Below are 23,045 nucleotides of genomic sequence, written 5' to 3' on the forward strand. Positions count from 1 at the left end.
ATAAAAAATAAAAAATAAAAATATATATTTACATAAGTATTCAGACCCTTTACTCAGTACTATGTTGAAACATGTTTGACAGTGACTACAACCCCAAGTCTTCTTGGGTATGATGCTACAAGCTTGGCAAACCTGTATTATGGGGAGTTTCTCCCATTCTTCGATGCAGATCCTCTCAAGCTCTGCTAGTTTGGACGGGGAGCGTTGCTGCACAGCTATTTTCAGGTCTCTCCAGATATGTTAAATCGGGTTCAAGTCCGGGCTCTGGCTGGGCCACTCAGACATTCAGTCTTGGCTGTGTGCTTTGGGTCGTTGTCCTGTTGGAAGGTGAACCTTCACCCCAGTTTGAGGTCCTGAGTGCTCTGGAGCAGGTTTTCATCAAGGATCTCTCTGTACTTTGCTCTGTTCATCTTTCCCTCGATGCTGACTAGACTCCCAGTCCCTGCCACTGAAAAACATCCCCATAGCACTATGCTGCCACCCCCATGCTTCACCGTAGGGGTGGTGACAGGTTTCCTCCAGATCTGACATTTGGCAAAGAGTTTAATCTTGGTTTCATCAGACCAGAGAACCTTGTTTCTTATGGTCTAAGAGTCCTTCAAGTGTATTTTGGGAAACTCCAATGTGCCTTTTACTGAGGAGTGGTTTCCGTCTGGCCACTCTACCATAAAGGCCTGATTGGTGGAGTGCTGCAGAGATGGTTGTACTTCGGGAAGGTTGTCCCATCTCCACAGAGGAACTCTGAAGCTCCGTCAGAGTGACCATCGGGTTTTTGGTCACCTCCCTGACCAAGGCCCTTCTCCCCTGATTGCTCAGTTTGGCCGGGCAGCCAGCTCTAGAGAGTCTTGGTGGTTCCAAACTTCTTCCATTTAAGAATGATGGAGGCCACTCTGTTCTTGGGGAACTTCAATGCTGCAAACATTTTTTGGTACCCTTCCCCAGATCTGTGCCTCAACACAATCCTGTCTCTGAGCTCTACGGACAATTCCTTCTACCTCATGGCTTAATCTCTGAAGGAGGCATGACTCATAGTTCAATACCCAATTATAATAATCTGCAGAGGGACAAATAAAAATAATTCCAACCAACGCCGAGGGGTTTAGGGTGATGATGCTGATCTTCAGTGAGTTTGCATTTCCCCACTAATGGTGAAGGTGAAGATTGATGGAAGGTAAGCTGATCCTAGATCTGCACCTAGGGAAAGCTTCACCCTGAAGCATAAGGAGGGGTGTGGTGTTGTTTGAAGGGACAGCAATGACTGTTACCCAGACCAAATGGGCATTTGGCTACTTTCCAATGTCCATACTAGCCCACCACTTAGAATACAGGCTGTTTGACCAATACATTGCTTCATACTAAGTGGTATGCTAGTGTGGATATGTAGACAGGGAAAGGAGGTTGGGAGAATAGGACGAGTTTGTGCAGTGACACCCTCACATTCATCCACTCCCTCACCGTGACACCAGGAGGCAGCGCTGCAGCAGGTTGAGATCGGAATCCAGCAGGACGCACTTCATGTCACTGGGGAGCCAATCAGAGAGCACGGAATCACAACACAGAGTCACGCACAGACAGACACACAGATTAGGCTTCTGAGGCTCTCAACTAACAGCAGGCACCAACACACACACACACATGCATATGCACGTAGTTGCACACACAGAGACACTCGCACACAAGCACCTCTGCATGCTGGAACTAGAAGCGTTGACGTGTGTGTGTGAGCGAGCGCATGTGTGTGTCTCTGTCTGTGCGTGACTCTGTGTTGTGATTCCGTGCTCTCTGATTGGCTCCCCAGTGACATGAAGTGCGTCCTGCTGGATTCCGATCTCAACCTGCTGCAGCGCTGCCTCCTGGTGTCACGGTGAGGGAGTGGATGAATGTGAGGGTGTGTGTCTGTGTGTGCGTTGAAGAGCGATCACTCATTTGGACATGGAGTTAAGCTGTTCCTGGATCAGGCCCTTAATCAAATGTTTTTCAATGTAATCCCTACAGAAAAGGAGAGAGGCAACCAACGACCAAATGTACCAAATGTCTTAGAATAGGAGTGCTGATCTAGGATCAAGTCCGCCCTGTCCAGAGTTCTCATCAGGCCTGAAGCCCGAGCCCAGATCTGAAGCCCAAGCCCAGATCCGGTCCGACATCACAGAAATTAAATGAGCACGAACCCCCCCCCAAAAAAATGATTTCTAGAAAACAGTATATTGATTTTAACTGGTGTTGAGAACAGTGCGGTGGAGGCAGGCATCAAATTCTTTCTTATACTGAAACTCACAAAGTCATATTCAACCTAGATCAGGGATTTTCAAACTTTTAGGGGCTGGGAACCCCTTTTGTGATAGTAAATTCATCAGGTGTCCCCTCATTATCAGAACACAATTCGAGGGCCTCCCGGGTGGCGCAGTGGTCTAGGGCACTGCATCGCAGTGCTAACTGCGCCACCAGAGTCTCTGGGTTCGCGCCCAGGCTCTGTCGCAGCCGGCCGCGACCGGGAGGTCCGTGGGGCGATGCACAATTGGCATAGCGTCGTCCGGGTTAGGGAGGGTTTGGCCGGTAGGGATATCCTTGTCTCATCGCGCTCCAGCGACTCCTGTGGCGGGCCGGGCGTAGTGCGCGCTAACCAAGGGGGCCAGGTACACGGTGTTTCCTCCGACACATTGGTGCGGCTGGCTTCCGGGTTGGAGGCGCGCTGTGTTAAGAAGCAGTGCGGTTTGGTTGGGTTGTGCTTCGGAGGACGCATGGCTTTCGACCTTCGTCTCTCCCGAGCCCGTACGGGAGTTGTAGCGATGAGACAAGATAGTAATTACTAGCGATTGGATACCACGAAAATGGGATAACATTTTTTATAAAAAAAATATTTAAAAAAGAACACAATTCGAGTGAAATAAAAAATAGCATAAAATGAGTTTTACTATGAGGTCTGCAGTGCATGGCTGGATGAACCAAGTCTCTGTAGCAGCTAATATCCTGCAATTCTTCACATTTTGCCATGAGGCAGAGAGAAAACTTTGCAGTTTTAAAGCTTAAATTACAGTGAAATTCCCCCCAAAATGTAAATGGAGGGAATAGTATTGAGTTGAAAAAAATGCATAATTGGTGGAGTACTGTGAATACCAATCAATGATTTATACTGTATATACACTAGATGACTGATAGAGGGTGCTGTGTTGAAGCCACCGTGCCTCAATCAAACACACCCCCACCATTGTAAGAAATATTTTGGAAGCTATAGAAATGCATTTATTAATGTCAACAATCATTTTTGCAATGTGTATTCTATTACAGACACTTTAATACATACTTTTAAATTATATTAAGTGAGCTAAACATAAAAATGTAAAACAAAAAATGGGGAGTTACAAAATGTTACAATCTCCACTACAACAAACAAATATGCCAAGCTTGTAGTGTCATACCCAAGCAGACTAGTGGCTGTAATCGCTGTCAAAGGTGCTTCAACAAAGTACTGACCAAAGAGTCTGAATACTTATGTAAATGCCATATATTCATTTTAAAATTTTTAATAAAACAAATAGTTTTTCGAAAAACCTGTTTTTGCTTTGTCATTATGGGTTATTGTGTGTAGATTGATGAGGGGGGGGAATTATTTAATCAATTTTAGAATAAGGCTGTAACGTAACAAAATGCTGAAAGAATTCAAGGGGTCTGAATACTTTCCGAAGGCACTGTAGATCCCCATACCCCAGCAGCATAGCCCATCACTGGACACACACAGGATTTATACAGCTGGGAATAAGCTCAGGCGCAACCCTCATCTGGGTTGCGCCTGGCACCATACCCTCTTGATTTATCGCTAGTCTCCATTTAGTACACCGTAAATTAGCAATATTCAACATTTTCTGGAGGTCATCTTCTCTCTCAGCAAGGATAACTATGTCATCAGCATACAACAAGATGCCCGCAACTTCAAAACCTATTTTAGCATGTTTGATTTGTATGGCCAAACTATTAAAATACACTGAGTATACCAAACATTAAGAACACCTTCCTAATACTAAGTTTCACTCCCTTCTTTTGCCCTCAGAACAGCCCCAATTCGTTGGAGCATGGACTCTACAGGGTGTCGATGAAATGTGATTTTAGCCTTCTAAATGAGAGAATTGTTTTTTCATATAAACTAGTCAGTGACCACACCCACATGAGCACAGACATTACGTCGACGCAGTCCACATGCTGAAATGGTTAAGAAATCCACAAAACTAAAGACCAGAGAGCATGGATCTGTAGCTACATGTTGAAATGGCTACCACTCTATAGGCCAGGGAGACCGACAGCGTGAGCTGAAATGTACGGAATGGCTAGACACTCTGAAGCATTCTCGAGTGAAGAAGATGAAGACTACACAGGAACATTCAGTCTGCAGCTGTTTAAGTACTTTAGTCTCGTAACCTCGACCGAGAACCACCATTATAACACAGCTCCAACTACGAAAGACTTTGATCTCTGGTGGACAAACGAGAGACTTTCTGTTGAATTACTTCCCAGACGGATCGAGTGTATGCTCATACTCATTAAAGTACATAGTATACAGTATGTTAGTATGGGTATTCGAATACAGCTGTATGCTTACTTCGATTTTGACCGTACGCTAAGATAAGCAGAGTAAGGTGTCTGCATTACTAATTCCATACTCTGCTTTTTGCCATAATCAGTTTAATATCGAATTAGTTGTCAAAGTTAGCTAGCCAGCTAGTGCTATAGCTGGGCTGCTCGGACGAGACGTGGACCCGGGGCTGTATTGCATTAGACAGACCATTGTCAATTTAATCTTGTCTTTAGTCCACATCTATTATTATTATTATTATCATTTTTATTATTATATGTGTGAAATTCAATATAGTTTAGGTGTAGTTTGGATGGGCCAGCTGGACGGGCAACTGTTATCTTACAGTCAGAAAATACACTGTCCTCTTATTTTATTATTTACAGTCTATGTGCTTCTGGATAAATCAATACATTTTCTGACTGATTACTGAATTTGGTGTCCTGAGGTTTCTTATGACCTATTTTAACATAATACATGTATTCATTTAGCAATTTATTATGAAATATTTATACAGAATGGTCAGAATGACCGTCAAAGTCACAAAAATGAAATGGAATTAGCAACATACCCTATTACTTCTTACTAATACATCCATTTGTATTTTTGGGTGGTGTAATTTGGCGCGAAAAAACGGGGCTTGTATATTTGTTTATCTGCCTGCCACAGTGGCTGGTGGACTAAAAAGTAAATTTCCCACCCTGGTGGTAAAACGTTTTTTTTCGATTGGCACTTTCTGCATTGATCAAAAGTCCCATCAGTAGCCTGATTTCACATTAAACAGGATTATTATGGAAATCAATGTTAAGGAAATCAGTCTTCTTGCAATGCATGTAAACATTTTAAACAAAGTATTATATTAACCTGAGTATCCACAATAATCACATTATTGTTTGCATGTAACCATGCTCATTGACCCTCAAAATTATTTTGCTCAAATATCTCAGCCATATTCACAGTTAAATTCAAAGCAGATTAACTGTATAGCAGGCATGACTGCAGATTGTTACACATGTTAATTTTCTTGCATGAAATCAACCTTTCCACCGTTGCTGGCTAGTTAGCCATGTTAGCTAATGAAACAAATGAAAGAGGTTTTGGAATACGGAAATAATGCCAATAGTATAATGCCGCGACAGGAGTAGAACGTTATAGCTATGTCTATTCTTACCTTGATCGTCGGTATTAGCTCCTCTTTTCCCATGTCTCCAATAATATTTTGAGTCTCACCCCAAATAATACATGTGTATTGTTACATCCGTGACATTTCAAGCTAGCTGTAGAGTGAGTTTACAGCACGTTCTTAACTCTGTTACACGTTTGTATGTGATCATGTACTAGTGTATGTCTGTGATTTCTCTTGTGATCCACCTGCCCTCAGCACTACTCATTCTGTTAGACCATGGTACTGTACTGGTACTACTCAGTCTTGCCTTCGTCGTTCTTCAGTGAGATGAGTTGGTAGAATTTTGGGGGGGGGGGGTTGCCCTTGGTGTCATTCATCCGAAGCAGGCCTCTCCAGTGGAACACTTTAGGGGGAGAGAGGGATAGATGGTAAGGACGGAAGATTGACATACTAATAAGACTAAGGTATAGCAGTATAAATACAGGTATTCTGGTTGGAAATAAGGTGCTTGTCTAGGCAAATAATGCATTACTAAACCTTCTAAAAAGAGATTGAGGAGCCATTGAGAAGCTGAGAGGAGGATACTCATGTGTACATGAATAGGAAGCCATAGGTGGAGTTGACTCCGTGCATCTCCTAGTTGAACATCTCACTGGCATCCAAGCCATTAGACTAACAGAGAAAGATGGTGGTTAGTGTGTGTCATAGTGCGTTTCTCACTGTGTCTGTCACCAGAGTGGTTACCACGAAGCAAGCTAGATCTACTCAGGCTTTAATAAAGCTAGCCAGCTTCAGTTAGCGTCACATTCTAGGTCAGGCGTCATCCGTACTACGACGGTGGATATTGCTCGCCCACCACCTATCACTAACTCTAGCAGGCTTGTACTGTAACTGCGCCTGCATGTCACACATTGAGACAATGTTTAAACATCAATCCATGGGTGAGTCAGTGCCACATTTTAATTTGAGCCAAAATCCAAAAGTAATCTTGCAAATTTAGCAGGTTATGGTGTGAAATAGGCTTTTAGAAGTTCCAATCTTTATCTTATGAATTATCATTAAAGCAGTCTTTGGTGTGCTTATCAATCCACAAGCACCTTTTGTCACGAATCCCGCTTCCTGAGTCTGTTTTTGCCTGTGTTCTGTCCTGGAGTGTTTTTTCCGGTGTCCTGGAACGCACCCTGTCTGGTTGCCGGGCGACGTAGCTAGTTGGAAGATCTGAGTACCCGCACCTGTATCCCATCAGCTATCTGCACACCTGGTCCTGATCATCACCCCTCCACTTCATAAGCGCTGACCTGACATCCATTCACTGCCGGATCGTTAGCCATGAACAGTATGTTGTGCCAGCGTATCAGCCTCCAGTTTGATTTGTTGTTTTGTACGTCTTGCTTGCCTTGAACTTACCTCCGTTTGTTCTGTCTACAGTCATTCACCCGGAACACTCACCCCATTCCTGCCTGGTCGTCGGTGGCTTCTGTTACTCCCTTGGATCTGCCTATTCACTCCCATCAACTCACCTCCACTGCCCGCTCCGCCACCTGGATCTTTCTACCGCTACGTTTAAACTTGTAAATAAATACTCACCTTCGTCCTACTCTCCTTGTCCTAGTCTGCTTCTGGGTTCAATTGTAGAAGAAGCGTGACACCTTTTTCCCAATCCTATCACTTCTTGTCGAACAGCTTGTTACATTGTGGCTATGAACATATTGTCCATAGAATGTTTTTGGCACCTGTAACCTGGCAATTTGACTGTTGAACTCATGGGTACACTAGCAATGGCTGCCAGTCTTGACTTGATTGGCAACTGCCATCTATGGATTAAATGTCTATGGTTGGTTGCGGCTGTCAGTTTGCCTTTCGCAAAATTCCAAATACAATTGCGCGAAACATGCACAATTTGTAAAGCAAATGCTGTCCTTACTAAATGTTTAATGTAATAGGTATTTTAACATAACTGTTTTTACACACCAAAATATTTTATGTTCGTCAAATGAAGGGGATGATGACCCAATATTTTTGAGAGGAAGGGTATCTGATTTCATTGGTCCTCCACCCATGGCTCAGACGCTTCATTCAGGATAAATGGAGTTAGATGTGAGTTAGCCTGCACCGGAGCAGGTTAGTTCTGAAAGATTCGTTGCCATAGAAATGTACCTGGCTAAACGGTGACCCACTTTCACGATACCGGTTATCCCGAGTTGAACTCAGAGTTGACCAAAGTTACCTCGCTAACTCCTCAAACCCGATTCGTAGTATAGGGCACAGGACGAAGCCCTCTCTGTTGCTGTCTCTTCTGTCCCACCGCTATAGCAGTTCACCCCCAACAAGCTCAACGCTGTGTCTGTGAATCCATCCACACACACACACACACACACACACACACACACACGAGCCATAACACTAACATTATCTACAAACAATTAACAAACCAATCATTAATTAGGAATTGATGATTCGTTATAATGACATGGTAAGTGAGTACTGAATGACTCCCAACTACTTAAGGCCTTTGAAGACTACAATTTTAGCTGTCTCATGCCATGATTTTGCAGTCCCAGACATGTTCAAGTCGTGGGCAAATTCTTAGGTTGTAAACGATTGTCGGACGTTTTAGTACGTCAATGTGACAGGATCTAGGTCTGCCGATTTAAGTACCACTCTGTGTGGTCGTAGACTGGCATTGTCAGAAATGTTTTGCCTTTATCGTGTAGTGTGGCTGGTATTACGAGCCGATCCGGGTGACTGACCAACAGGAACACGGCTGGCCGTATTATTGCAGACCATAATACGATTCTTGTGAATATTCCGCTTAATATAATAGTTTGATTTAAACGTTTACATGCTGTGCAAGAATAACAATTTCCCAATAATCTTGTTACATGACACATCTGAAATCAGGCTACCTGATGGGATTTTGATAAATACATAAAATCAGCAATCTCCAATTGACTCCAATTATGTCAATTAGCCTATCAGAAACTTCTACAGCCATGACATAATTTTCTGGAATTTTCCAAGCTGTTTAAAGGCACAGTCAATTTAGTGTATGTAAACGTCTGAACCACTGGAATTGTGATACAGTGAATTATAAGTGAAATAATCTGTCTGTAAACAATTGTTGGAAAAATGACTTGTGTCGTGCACAAAGTAGATGTCCTAACCGACTTGCCAAAACTATAGTTTGTTAACTCAATGACCACTGATCGTCTTGAAATCTAGCTGGGTAAATAGCCAATGAGCAGAGGTAAACGGCAATATCTAATGTTTGTGTTTTGGAAGACCAACCCATGTAGTACACTCCGGCGTAAAGATCGTCATTCGCCATTGAAGTTCCATACTGGAAGTAGCTAAACTCATTACGCACAGAACTGTTTCGGTAACAAGCATCTTCAGATGTTTATATATCGAAAATCATGGCGAATAAGTCAGGGAAAGCTAAATCTAAGACTACATATACGAATGTAGACAAAATTATAGAGGAAATTGATCGTGAAAGTGAAACATATGCTTTTGGAAGACGACTCAGTTAGCGACCATGACTCAAATGGAAGCATATTTTTTAACGGAGAGGACATTGTTTTGGACTGGTAAGTTCTTCTCATGCTAATGCCGTTGTTTGAAATTAATAATAAAATATTATTTGTGATTGTTTTTACATTTTATTTGCAATATATAAAAATGGAATGAAATGTGTAAAGTACACATTGGCTATACTTCCTCCAGCGGCATGCTTCCTCAGTCTACATATTATGGATTAGAGGGAGCATGGTCGAGATGCGTGTGTCTGCCGCCAACGTGTCCATCCCCCTCTGAAGCTGGTTCATCCAGCTGGACCCCTGCTGTCTCTGGCTCCACACCTCCCGGGCCATCTAGAGGTAAACTGTTCATATTTACTCTTGAGGGCTATATAAATTGATTTGATTTGATAGAGGACTGAGGGTCTTCCAAATATTGAAAGTGTGTAAATAGTTACCCATGTTATTTTGTAAATGTATATATATTTATTCTTTTTTCAATATTTTTTTCCCCTCCATTTTTTTTCCCCCATTTTTTTCTGGTTAGAATACCATTTTGGTATTTTGTATATAGTTATTTGTTTCAAAATGTATACCTTCACCAATTTGGCCACTTGGGTACATTTGGGCTACTTGTGTGGGACACCTGGGTGACTTCATGATAAATGTCATGTAGCACACTCATTTTGGAAGTTATCATTCTGAAACTTTGCACAAGTACTGTTGCCCTCTTATGTTTTTCACTGAAATTGTCCCCATATTCATATCTGAATGTTTGTTTTATCTTGCTCATTTTAAAGATGATGATACAACAATTAAAAATAAAAAACGTATGGTTTTTTCATTGTATTATCTAATCCAGATCTATTGTGTTATATTCTCCTACATTCAATTCACATTTACACAAACTTCAGAGTATTTTCTTTCAAATGGTACCAAGAATATGCATATCCTTGCTCCTGGGCCTGAGCTAGAGGCAGTTAGATTTGGGTTTGTCTTCAGGCGGAAATTGAAAGAAGGAGGGGGGTAGTTATAAGATGTTTTAACAAGACATTTGTGGAGTGGTTGAAAAACGAGTTTTAATGACTCCAGCCTAAGTGTATGTAAATTTCCGACTTCAACTGTATGTGGTAGAGCAGGGTCACAGGGTATTATATAGTAAAGTACAACCGGCGAATCAAGAAAGAACATATTTGGGGGTTTCGAGAAGAATGTGACTCAGGAAAACCTAGGGGTTTCAAACTTGTGAGACACTTTATTTTGTATTATTTTAAAATATATTTATTGAATTGACGAAATGAGGGAAGAGATAACAGAGCAATTAAGGTGGCCTCCCTGTGAACAGGAGTTATGCTTGTTTTGACTATATATATTTTTTTGAATGTTCACCTGGTAACATAATGTTAGACGGTGAGACAAAGTAGAGATTGTAGTCTAGTGAAGGTGACAAAGGAAAGTAAGTCAATTGGAAAGTAAGAGTTTTGAATTTGAATTGTTTGACGAATTTTCTACATTTGGCGCATTACAGGTTAATCTTAAAATAACAGACGTTTAATGAGTGTGAAGCAGAGGTTGGTATAAAGATATAGAGTAATATTGTTAGGGTAGACTACATGTAAATATTTTCTTTTTCTAGTAAGGAGGGAATTATCATGGTTTGGTTTCTTTTATTTTCTAAACCTTACGATGGGTGACAGTAATAAAGACATTGATAAGGACGATTGATGTTAACTTAATGAGTGTTGACAGTATGTGAATGGTAATATGTTATTAGTGGGGGTTTTTGATAGCACTCTAATGATGCAATAATTTAGTAATACAAGGTACAAGGTTAAATGATGAATAGAGGGATTGAGCCTTGAGATTATAAAAAAAGATTAGCTGCGGTTGAAAGCGAGCAGGCAGTGGGACATTTGAAGTAAAGGTATGAGAAACATTCTTTGACAGTTTCTGATTATTGTTGCTTGGTTTTATAGTTAGGAGACACAAGTCAATTTGAGCGGGAAGTTAATGTATTGTAAAATTATAATCTGTTTCCATTACGTGGAACAGTGACCAGTAATTAAAGTAGATAAAAATAAGTATTGAATATTAACCTGTCTAGAACCCCGCCCACATTCCACTGAAAAGGCAGAGCGCGAAATTCAAAAAATATTTTGTAGAAATATTAAACTTTCACACATTAACAAGTCCAATACAGCAAATGAAAGATACACATCTTGTGAATCCAGCCAACATGTCCAATTTTTAAAATGTTTTACAGCGAAAACACCACGTATATTTATGTTAGCTCACCACCAAATACAAAAAAGCACAGACATTTCTTTCACAGCACAGGTAGCTTGCACAAAACCAACCAAACTAACCAAGAACCAACCAAACTAACCAAGAAACAACTTCATCAGATGACAGTCTTATAACATGTTATACAATAAATCTATGTTTTGTTCGAAAAATGTGCATATTTGAGGTATAAATCATAGTTTTACATTGCAGCTACCATCACAAATAGCACCGAAGCAGCCAGAGTAATTACAGAGACCAACGTGAAATACCTAAATACTCATCATAAAACATTTATGAAAAATACATGGTGTACAGCATATGAAAGACAAACATCTTGTGAATCCAGCCAATATTTCAGATTTTTTAAGTGTTTTACAGCGAAAACACAATATAGCATTATATTAGCTTACCACAATAGCCAAAAACACAACCCATTTATCAGCAGCAAAAGTTAGCGATCGTAAAAAACCAGCAAAAGATATATAATTTTTCACTAACCTTGATAAGCTTCATCAGATGACAGTCCTATAACATCAGGTTATACAATACACTTAAGTTTTGTTCGAAAATGTGCATATTTAGAGCTGAAATCCGTGGTTATACATTGTGAATATGTAGCAACTTTTTTCCAGAATCTCCGGATATATTTTCTGACACTCACCTATTCTGACCAAATTACTCATAATAAACTTTACTAAAAAATACATGCTGGACAGCAAATTAAAGATACACTAGTTCTTAATGCAATCGCCGTGTTAGAATTCTAAAAATAACTTTAGTACGACATACAGCTTACGTTATAGCGAGACAGCGCCCAAAATCTGGGCGGAAAATAATAGTAAACATTTGACAGAAATACGAAATAACATCATAAATGGGTCCTACTTTTGGTGAGCTTCCATCAGAATCTTGTACAAGTGGTCCTTTGTCCAGAATAATCGTTGTTTGGATTTAGAATGTCCTCTTCGTCTGTTGAATTAGCAACCAAAACTAGCGTTGTGGCGCGAAGCTGTCCATCGTCACCAAACGCAGAGAACGGAACACGCCAAAACTCCCGAAAAAATTTCAATAATCTGATAAAACTATATTGAAAAAACATACTTTACGATGATATTATAAATATAAAATAAATATAAAATCAAAGCCGGAGATATTAGCCATCTATAACGAAAGCTTTTCAGAAGCAAATGCTTATGTCCTTTCCGCGTCTTCCTGAACAAAGGAAATTGGGGTCATGTCATTCCAAGACCTCTCTTTTGACCATAGATATAGCTGGACTCTCCATTTCACCTCTCACTGCCTATTGACATCTAGTGGAAGGCGTATGAAGTGCATGTATAGTCATAAGTTTCAAGCAAATTATTAGGGAGGCCCTGGAACAGAGCCTCGATTTCAGATTTTTCACTTTCTGACAGGAAGTTTGCTGCAAAATGAGTTCTGTTTTACTCACAGATATAATTCAAACGGTTTTAGAAACGAGAGTGTTTTCTATCCAATAGTAATAATAATATGCATATTGTACGAGCAAGAATAGAGTACGAGGCCGTTTAAATTGGGCACGATTTTTCCCCAAAGTGAAAATAGCGCCCTCTATCCTCAACAGGTTTTAAGCTGATAAAACAAGACCAACATTTTGAAGGTTAAACAACAGGTTTATATTTTTACTAAATCAATGCAACAGTTTGCAATGTTTAGGTTACCGGAAAGGGGTTATGGGTTTGTTTATTTTAGACAGTGTGGATTCCACTTAATGAAACACTGTATTAAGGCTCCCGAGTGGCGCAGTGGTCTAAGGCACTGCATCTCAGTGTAAGAGGCATCACTGTAGTCCCTGGTTTGAATCCAGGCTGAATCACATCCGTCTGTGATTGTGCGCCACCATATGGGACTCTCAATGGGCCCACTGTCATTGGGGTTTGGTGGGGTAGGTCGTCATTGTAAATAAGAATTTATTCTTAAGACTTGCCTAGTTAAAAAAAAGGTTAACAGGAACAATCTTAGGTGAAACAGCAATTACATATGTAATTGGACATGGGTCTAGTAATGATAGCAGGATAATTTGATATGGTTATGGAAAAGAGACATCAAATCAAATCACTCACATATTATGAGTGTGAATTGTTAGACTCTGTGGCAAGATGCATGTTGGGGTACATTAAAACAAATGATTACTGATTTGAGGGAGTACCATGAACTATTATCATCATGTTTTGTCTGTAGTTGTCACGATCGTCAAAGGGACTGAGAGAGGACCAATGCGCAGCGCGTGGAAAGTACATCTTCTTTTTATTTAAAGAAGGAACAAACAAAACAAACCAACAAAACAGACGACCGTGAAGCTATCAAACATAAGTGCTGACACAAAACACTTCGACATAGACAATTCCCCACAAACAGCTAAAGCCTATGGTTGCCTTAAATATGGCTCCCAATCAGAGACAACAATAACCAGCTGTCTCTAATTGAGACCCAATTCAGGCAACCATAGACTTTCCTAGATACCTACACTCAACCATAGACACAGCTAGACTTCTATACTAAACATAAACCCAACTACTCTAATAAACCCCCTAAACCTTACAACCACCCTAGACACTACAAAAAACAATTACATTCCCCATGTCACACCCTGACCTAACTAAAATAATTAAGAAAACAAAGAATACTAAGGCCAGGGCGTGACAGTAGTTAAAACCTTTGGGTTGATGATTAGGATATTAGTATAGTGAATGCTAAAGAAATGTACACTTTCTATTCCGGGAGAATGGGGATAGTCACATGTTTCCTGAGGCTATGGTCTTGGAAGAGGGGCTAGTGAAATTCGGCAGTTTGATAGATATAAAGGTATCCGGATTCGGTGGTAAAGTGGTCACCAAATTAAATAGGGCCTTGACATTTTTTCTTTTTGTTTTTTGCCATATGGTTTACCACACACACACACACACACCAGCACGCACACACAACTTACTGATTATGAATATGGAGCAGTGCTGAGGTATCTTATTAAAGGGGCACACACACACACATGGAATTATTTCAGAAGTTTTCTTTTTTAATTGAGTTTTAATTGACCATGTGAATTATTTTGAAAGACATGTACTAGAAACTTACTGTAAACCTGGGTATACGAAATGTATGAAATGTTTTACAGATTTTTTATTAGTTAGTCTAATATAGAAAGTAACACTTATTTGAAGGGTTTGAATGACCCCTGACCTCTGTCCTGACTTTCTAGTGTGGTTTGATTGCCCTCACTGGAATTCTGAGAGACATTGGATGATGATTTAAGGTCATATTTAATACTGATTTAAGGTAATTTATAATAGTGATAATTACAGAGAAGGTTATAATTAATAGTTATGTGTGGTTTGGATCATAAGATGGATAGTCCTGTCTCTAGTCTATTTTTCTATTTCTTGAATCAAGTTATGGGTACAATTCTGTCTTTATGGAGTTATTATGGTAGTGATTCTAATTCGATTTTGTTATTTACATTTTTTTGTTTTATTTCTTAATCAGTAGTGGTGTTGTTTTTACGCATTAGTCACTATTGTGAGTCATGTCAAAATGGGGGAATTACCAGTCTTTTGAGGGTTTTGGATTGAAGTTTACACACCTTGAGTGATATGTATGTATGTATTGAGTGATATGAAGGAGTGTATTGATGCATTGTTTGTTTGTTTTGTTTTGATAAATCTCACCAGATTGGGTCTGCTGGATGATCAGGATAATTTCCTGATCCTATGACTCTGCGATGAGGTTGACAGTGTTGTAAGGGGAGTATAGCTCATTTGAAAAATTGTCAGCAGAATGTGATGTTATATTTTTTCTTTGACATGTGCTTTAGTGATTTGCATTAAGAATATTGGTAGTAGCAATAATTTATCATACAGTAGATCATTTGTTTGGCTTTCTTGAATGCTTGTCTGGATCTCCTGAATCAGAGATGCATGAACTGAATTGTTCTGATCTGTCCTTTTTGAGGTTATGGTGGAGATGGCATCTAGATGCATAGGAGTGATAATTTGACCAAACAGTGTGGACCTCAAAACCCCCTCTAACCAAGTGAAGAAATACCTTTCACTACGGCCCTGTCCTGCACCACTTCTATTGAGAGACCTGAGTCCGAGCCAGCAACCGGTGTACAGCATCCAGTTGATATGATCAACTGCATTTTCTCTCTGTATTGCAACAGAAGTCCACGTGGAGTGAGCATGGAGAGAAATCCTTTCCAAAACTTCTCTCATATTTCTGGTATACAGGTTGGCAAATGGAGAAGACATAATGTGTTGTGGTGGGTTTCAGGTGAGACATTGACATTGGGACATTATCATGGGCTATCCATTTTGAACTGTGAAGCTATCTGAAGAAGAAAAATGAAGAAATGCCAGAAGATTGAGTGCCGGCGATGGGAGGGGGTTGGTCAACTGTGCCTGTAATTGATTTAGACTTGTCTGAAATTGTTATTGTGGGCTATCAAGTTGAGGAGGTCTACACTGCTAAATTTATAGGGATTTAGGCTAAGAATGCATTGAGATACTGATCTCTAACCCTGATGAGGAATTTAATACTAGAACTATGAGATTAATATATTGTATGTTAATATAAATGTACATTCTGCCAATGTTTTTTTTTTTTTTTTTTTTTTTTTTTTTTTTTTTGGGGGTGGATCAGCTTAATATTGCGGAAAGAATGTTGCTTCCAATGTAATTGTCTGCATCATTTCCAATCCCCCATATTTTTTTGGGTAAATATATATATCCATACACGCATGCATACATATATACATATATACATACACATACCTATATAGACATACATACTTTTTTAAAGAATATACCTTTATTATTATTCCCCGCAACCCTACCACCGCTCCCCCAATTGGAGTAAACTAATAAACACTTCTGCTTTTACCTTCAATTTATACATCTTATACCTATTTTACAGACACAGACTACTTTATAATAGTTCTCTCTTGTTTGTTCTTAGTCCTTCCTCTATTTCTGTTGTCCATCCAATTTTATTTCCACTTGTAACTGTGCTATTTCACAAAAGCTCCGCACCTATACACATTTCACAGATCCCGTATGCCCTACATTGTTTATCTTGTTATTAGTCCCACCCTTCAGTTCCACTCAACCCTTCCCATCTATCTTCCAACATCATCCATTTCGGATTTTTATTTGCCATATATTTTTCAACTGTGCTGTGATGCTTCACAAAAGATTTGAACCTTCCTATTCTCATAGCTTCTACAGATTGTAAATTAAAAATAAACATTTTTGCTAAAATAATTATTATATTATTGATTGATTGACTATGGCTTTTCAAATCCCCCAGTATTGCTATCTGTAGCGTTAGTTCTAGGCAAATGTTGCAATTCTTCAGCCATTCCTGGACCTGTGACCAAAAACGAGCTACATATGGACAATACCAAAATAAATGGTCTAATGACTCTGCCTCCTCACAGCAGAATCTACAGAGCTGGGAAGATTGTATACCCCATATATATAACATTCTATTAGTTGCAAGAATTTTGTACAATAATTTAAATTGAAAAATTCGAAGTTTTGAATCCGGCGTTGTTTTGCGTATCAATTCATAAACCATGTGCCATGGAATGGGTACATCGAACATCTCTTCCCAACTATTTTGCAATTTATATGGCACAGCTGTCAGTTTTTTGGTCCTTAAATGAAATTGGTATATGTTTTTATTTATCACACTTTTCTTTAACCATTTATGTTCTTTAATACAGGGCCGACATACAAGTTCCTTACTTTTTTCCCCTTCTACTTGCCTCTTCCATTTTTGTGGTAATGCTGCAATTAATTGGTTGTAATTTTGGGTAGAGCAGACATTTCCATATGTCTGTGTGAGCTGCATGTGTGACATAACTCCACCAGTCCTATTTATGATATCATTCACAAAAATTATACCTTTTTTAAACATTTCTTCGATAAATACAGTTTTTTTATCAATTACTATATTTGAATTTAACCACAATATTTGTTGTACTATTTGTTCCGTCCTTTCAGGTGGATTAAACTGAAATTGCAACCAACTTTCTAAGGCTTGTTTAAAAAATAAGGATATTTTGGAGATTATTTCCTTTTCAAACAACCGAAAGTGAGCAGGTGTAATCTGAATAAAGGGAAAAAGGCCCTTCTTGAACATAGGATGAGACATTCGTACCAATTTACTAGAGAACCAGTTTGGATTTAAGTATAACTTTTGTATGACTGATGCCTTTAGTGAGAGGTCTAATGCTTTAATATTTAATAATTTCTGCCCTCCGAATTCATATTCGTTATATAAATAGGCCCTTTTAATTTTATCTGGCTTGCCGTTCCAAATAAAATGGAATATTTTTTGTTCATATAATTTAAAAAGCAGGTCACTAGGTGTAGGCAAAACCATAAGCAAATAGGTAAACTGTGATATGACTAAAGAGTTAATCAGGGTGATTTTTCCACAAATAGACAAGTATTTTCCTTTCCATGGTAGCAAGATCTTATCTATTTTTGCTAACTTTCTATAAAAATTTATTGGAGTGAGATCATTTCTTTCTTTTGGGATTTTTATACCGAGTATGTCCACATCTCCGTCAGACCATTTAATTGGTAAACTACATGGCAATATAAAATGTGTATTTTTTAGTGATCCAATACGTAATATGGTACATTTATCATAATTTGGTTTTAATCCAGAGAGGATAGCAAAGGTATCTAGATCCTCTATGAGGCCGTGGAGAGACTCTAGTTGTGGTTTTAAAAGAAAACATGAATCATCAGCGTACAATGACACCTTAGTTTTTAAGCCACGGATTTCTAATCCATTAATATTAATGTTTGATCTAATTTTAACAGCTAACATTTCGATGGCAATAATAAATAGATATGCCGATAGTGGACAACCTTGTTTTACTCCTCTAGATAGTTTAAAACTTTCTGAGATGTAGCCATTATTTACTATTTTACACCTAGGGTTACTATACATAATTTTAACCCATTTTATAAGAGATTCCCCAAAATTGAAATATTCTAGGCATTTATATATAAACTCCAGTCGTACTTTATCAAAAGCCTTTTCAAAATCAGCTATGAAAACCAGACCTGGTGTCCCCGATATTTCATAGTGTTCTATTGTTTCCAGTACTTGCCTTATATTATCTCCAATGTATCGTCCATGTAAAAAACCTGTCTGATTAGGATGAATAATATCTGACAAAACTTTTTTTATTCTATGCGCCAAGCATTTTGCTAGGATTTTTGCATCACAACACTGAAGTGTAAGAGGTCTCCAATTTTTTAATTGGACTGGATCTTTATATATACCACTTGGGTCCTGTTTCAGTAATAACGATATCAGACCTTCTTGTTGCGTGTCTGATAATCTACCATTTATATAGGAGTGGTTAAAACAAGCTAATAATGGTCCTTTGAGTATATCAAAAAAAGTTTTGTATACTTCCACTGGTATGCCATCCAGCCCTGGAGTTTTCCCATCCTTAAAGGCCCCAATTGCATCAAGCAGTTCCTCCTCTGTAATTTGGCCTTCACATGAGTCTTTCTGTACAGATGTTAATTTTACATTATTAATAGGAAAAAAATCCATACAATTAGTTTCAGTTAGTGGAGATGGAGGAGCCTGAAACGAAAACATATTCTTAAAGTACTTTACTTCCTCTTTCAAAATATCATTTGGTGAATCATGCGTGACTCCATCATTTGTAACAAGTTTTAATACATTTTTTTTGGTAGCATTTCTATATTGAAGATTGAAAAAGAATTTGGTGCATTTTTCCCCATATTCCATCCAGTTCGCTTTATTTTTATAATGTATTACACTGGATCTTTCTTGAATAAGTTCCTCCATTTCTTTTTGTTTTTCCTCTAACTTATTCTGTGCCTCTATGGTACTGTTTTTATTGTTATCTAACTGTACTGTTAGTCCTTCAATTTCCTTTGTTAATATGGACTCTTTTGATCTGAATTGCTTTTGTTTTATAGATGAGTACTGAATTGCATGGCCTCTAAAGGCACACTTAAAAGTATCCCATACAATAAGGGGATCTGCTGTACCTATGTTATGTCTGAAAAAGTCAGTTATAAAATCTTCTGTCCTAGTTCTAAACAATTTATCATCTAGTAGACTTTGATTAAATTTCCAATATCCTCGCCCACGTGGAAATTCTGTAAGAGAAATATATATGCCAATTATGTGATGATCCGACCGCATTCTGTCCCCTATCAACACTTTTTTATTTAATTCCAATATATCCATGACATTCATGATTTCCTTAAGTGCCTGAGGGTGATAGTTTGTAGTGTGATTTCCTTTCCGGTCTATAGAGGTATTTAAGACCGTATTAAAATCTCCCACTATAATAATAGAGTCTAGTGTTGCTTGTAGAGTTGATAAATTCTTATATATATTTTCAAAGAAGCTTGGATCATCATTATTCGGACCGTATAGGTTAACAAGCCATATTTGTTTATTGTCCAATAACATATTTAAAATAATCCATCTACCTTGAGGATCTGTTTGGACAATTTGCACATTTGGATCAAAATTATTGTTAATTAAAACCATCACCCCTTTTGAATTTCTTTGCCCATGGGAGAAATATATTTTTCCCCCCCAGTTCTTTTTCCACAAAACTTCATCTAAAACTGTTGAATGGGTTTCCTGTAAACAATAGATATTATAATCCTTCTCTTTTAGCCAGGTAAATACTGATCGTCTTTTCTTATTATCTGCTAAGCCATTACAATTGTAACTGGCTATACTTATTTCACCACTTACCATAATGAGACACACCTTTCATTCTTTTAATCAGAATATATTTTTGTAAACGTACTATTAAAAAGTAACATAATGATTGAGTGTCTATATAGTTGTACCATGATATTTGCATTTCTACTAAGTAAACCTCCAATTGGTCCCTACTATTCCACCCGCTAAAAGGCCTCATCTCGAGATGGCTTGTCATCCCAATGCCCGGTAGACCACCCTCGACCCCCTGTATCCCATAGCCCTGAACCGACTGGGATCCATTCTTTGAAAAGAGCATACAGTGCCATTTACCGAATTGAAGAAGATCAATTACCATATGCATTTCCATTGCCCTCACCTCGATTTGTATTATATATATCTGTGGATCATCCTCTATTGTCCCTAACATCTTTTACTTCTTCCTTCGCAACAGTTGTGGGATACACACATACACCCACACACACTCAGCCCTTACCCCCACACAACCATAAGCTCACTTTCTCAACAATTGCACCATCCCAGAGCCCAACTCAAGATGGGTCATGATTTACAAATGCACTTGCAGTTGCAGCTGCATGAGAAGGCCTGCAAGACCGCACAAAAAAATAGCAAAAATTGAGAGATTTATTTACCATTGTCATATCCTAGATAATGGAGGTCAAATGTACACCTTATTCCTGAAACACCCACAATACGGCCACCCGTCATGACCATGTCCCCACGCATCTCCATGCAGTCCGACTTTGATTTTGTGCCGCCAGGGCCACAATAATATACCCCCTCTCTGAATGTCCGAGTGTGACCCATTCCCCATGGGTTACTGCAGCTAGTGTTGCCAGCACTGCCACTGCCTGGGTGGGGGCACCCCACCGGAATCCCCACCGGCTAGGTACAAGGTCGTCAAGGTTCTCATTAGCAGCTTTGAGAATTTCCTTGTATATTATGCTCTCCCTTATTGGGGCTTTGGCTTTGCAGGACCAACCCTGCCAAGCAGGCTCAGAATCTTGAGGGGGCAGTGCTGCTCTTGGTCTCTGACCTCATTTTAGCTGCATACAGACCGCTTACAGCGGGCACATAAAACAGTTAGGGACTTCTCCTTAGTATCTGGGTCATTCAGGTGGGTGTCTAGGGTATAGTGCCATGGACCGTACCATTAAAATAGGATAATAAATAATTAGATATAATTTATAAAAAAATAAATAAAAAATGTAGTTCTCCATGATAGGACAATAAATAAATAAGACGTATAATTCATTATAAAAGTATATCCATCATCTGAACAACATTGAAAGCCCTCTCATACCCGGCTCACAGCAATACATTGGCTCTGGGATATGCAACCATTTCATTACTCACTCACTCAACTTTCCAAACATAACAAATAAAATAAAAAATAAACACAAACCATACCATCCACACATACTGTGCCTTCTGTTTACTTAGTTTTTATCTTCACTATGTTGAATTAGTGCTTGTGTGTTCAATTAGTTATATGTGAAGATTTATAGAAAAGCTATATTTTTTATTGTATTGTTACAATCAGTAACCGGGCTTGAATTGTGTTTATTTCCCTCGTCTATGAGAACTTTGTAATTTTTAAAATAACCATGGAGTAGTCTTTGTGTCTCTGAACAACTGGTTATCAATATATAGTTTATCAACGACGAGAGCTACTCGTTTCGCTTTTAATCTATTTTCTTTGAAAATTGGATACAGAACTTTGCGCCGTTCTGCAATTTCCTTCGGAAACTGATCATTCATGCCAATTTTGGTCCCAGCAAGTCTTTTACCCAGGCTTTTAACCATTATTTTATCTTTAAATGAAGCAAATTTGGCAACGATTGGGCGTTCGTACCTCTGCCCTCTCTGTCCGAAGCGGTGAACGCGTTCAAGTTGGATTTTGTCGATAACTTCGCGTGGAATCTGAAGCGCTGTAAGGAGGAACTCTCTAACTATAGATTCAGGAACTTCTCCTTCTTTTTCTTGGATACCTGTAAGTACCAAATTCTCTCTCATGGATCTAGTTTGTATGTCTAGTAAGGTTTCCTTCAGAACGGTGTTCTCCTTTTTAATTCCATTAATTTCGGTTTCAATCTTATTGACTGTCCCTTTTAGCGCGTGTGTTTGCTTCTCCAATGTCGCAGCTTTTTCATCACTCATCTCTAGGCTTGCCTTCAACTCTTTTATATCCTTACTAACTAATTCAAGTATACCCAGTTTGTCATTTATTGATTTTAACAGATCGGTTTCGACCTTTACCATTCCGGGTGGTGAGAATATTAAATCATCAGTGTCTGTAGAAGAGTCACGTTTTCGTTTTGTAATCGGTTCCCCTGTTTTACTCTCCGTCATGTTTGGTTGTTGCCTGTTTTCGTAATATTTGTCGATAAATGTCTCTAGTTTTAGGATTTGTTTTGTGTTATTGTCCAGATTGAAGGTTATCACTCACCAGATTAAGTAGTGCTAATATTTTAGTCTAATTTAGCAGATATTTCGAATATTATGTTTTATCTTGAGGTGCTCTACATAAATCCCTTCAGTCCGCCATTACCCTTACGTTACCTTTACGTCATACGTCATTCTGCCAATGTTGATGTGTGTTAAATTGAGGGGTTTTGAATTTGGGTGATAAAACCAATGTGAATCACTGAGCAATGTCATTCCGGATTTTGGTTGGATAGTTAAATGGGTTTTAACCTCTCTAGGAGGTGTGACGCTACCGTTACACCTGGTCAACATCCGGTGAAATGGCAGAGCACCAAATTCAAAAACA

Source organism: Salvelinus namaycush, chromosome 4 (assembly GCF_016432855.1).
Source record: "Salvelinus namaycush isolate Seneca chromosome 4, SaNama_1.0, whole genome shotgun sequence".
Lineage (NCBI taxonomy): Eukaryota > Metazoa > Chordata > Actinopteri > Salmoniformes > Salmonidae > Salvelinus > Salvelinus namaycush.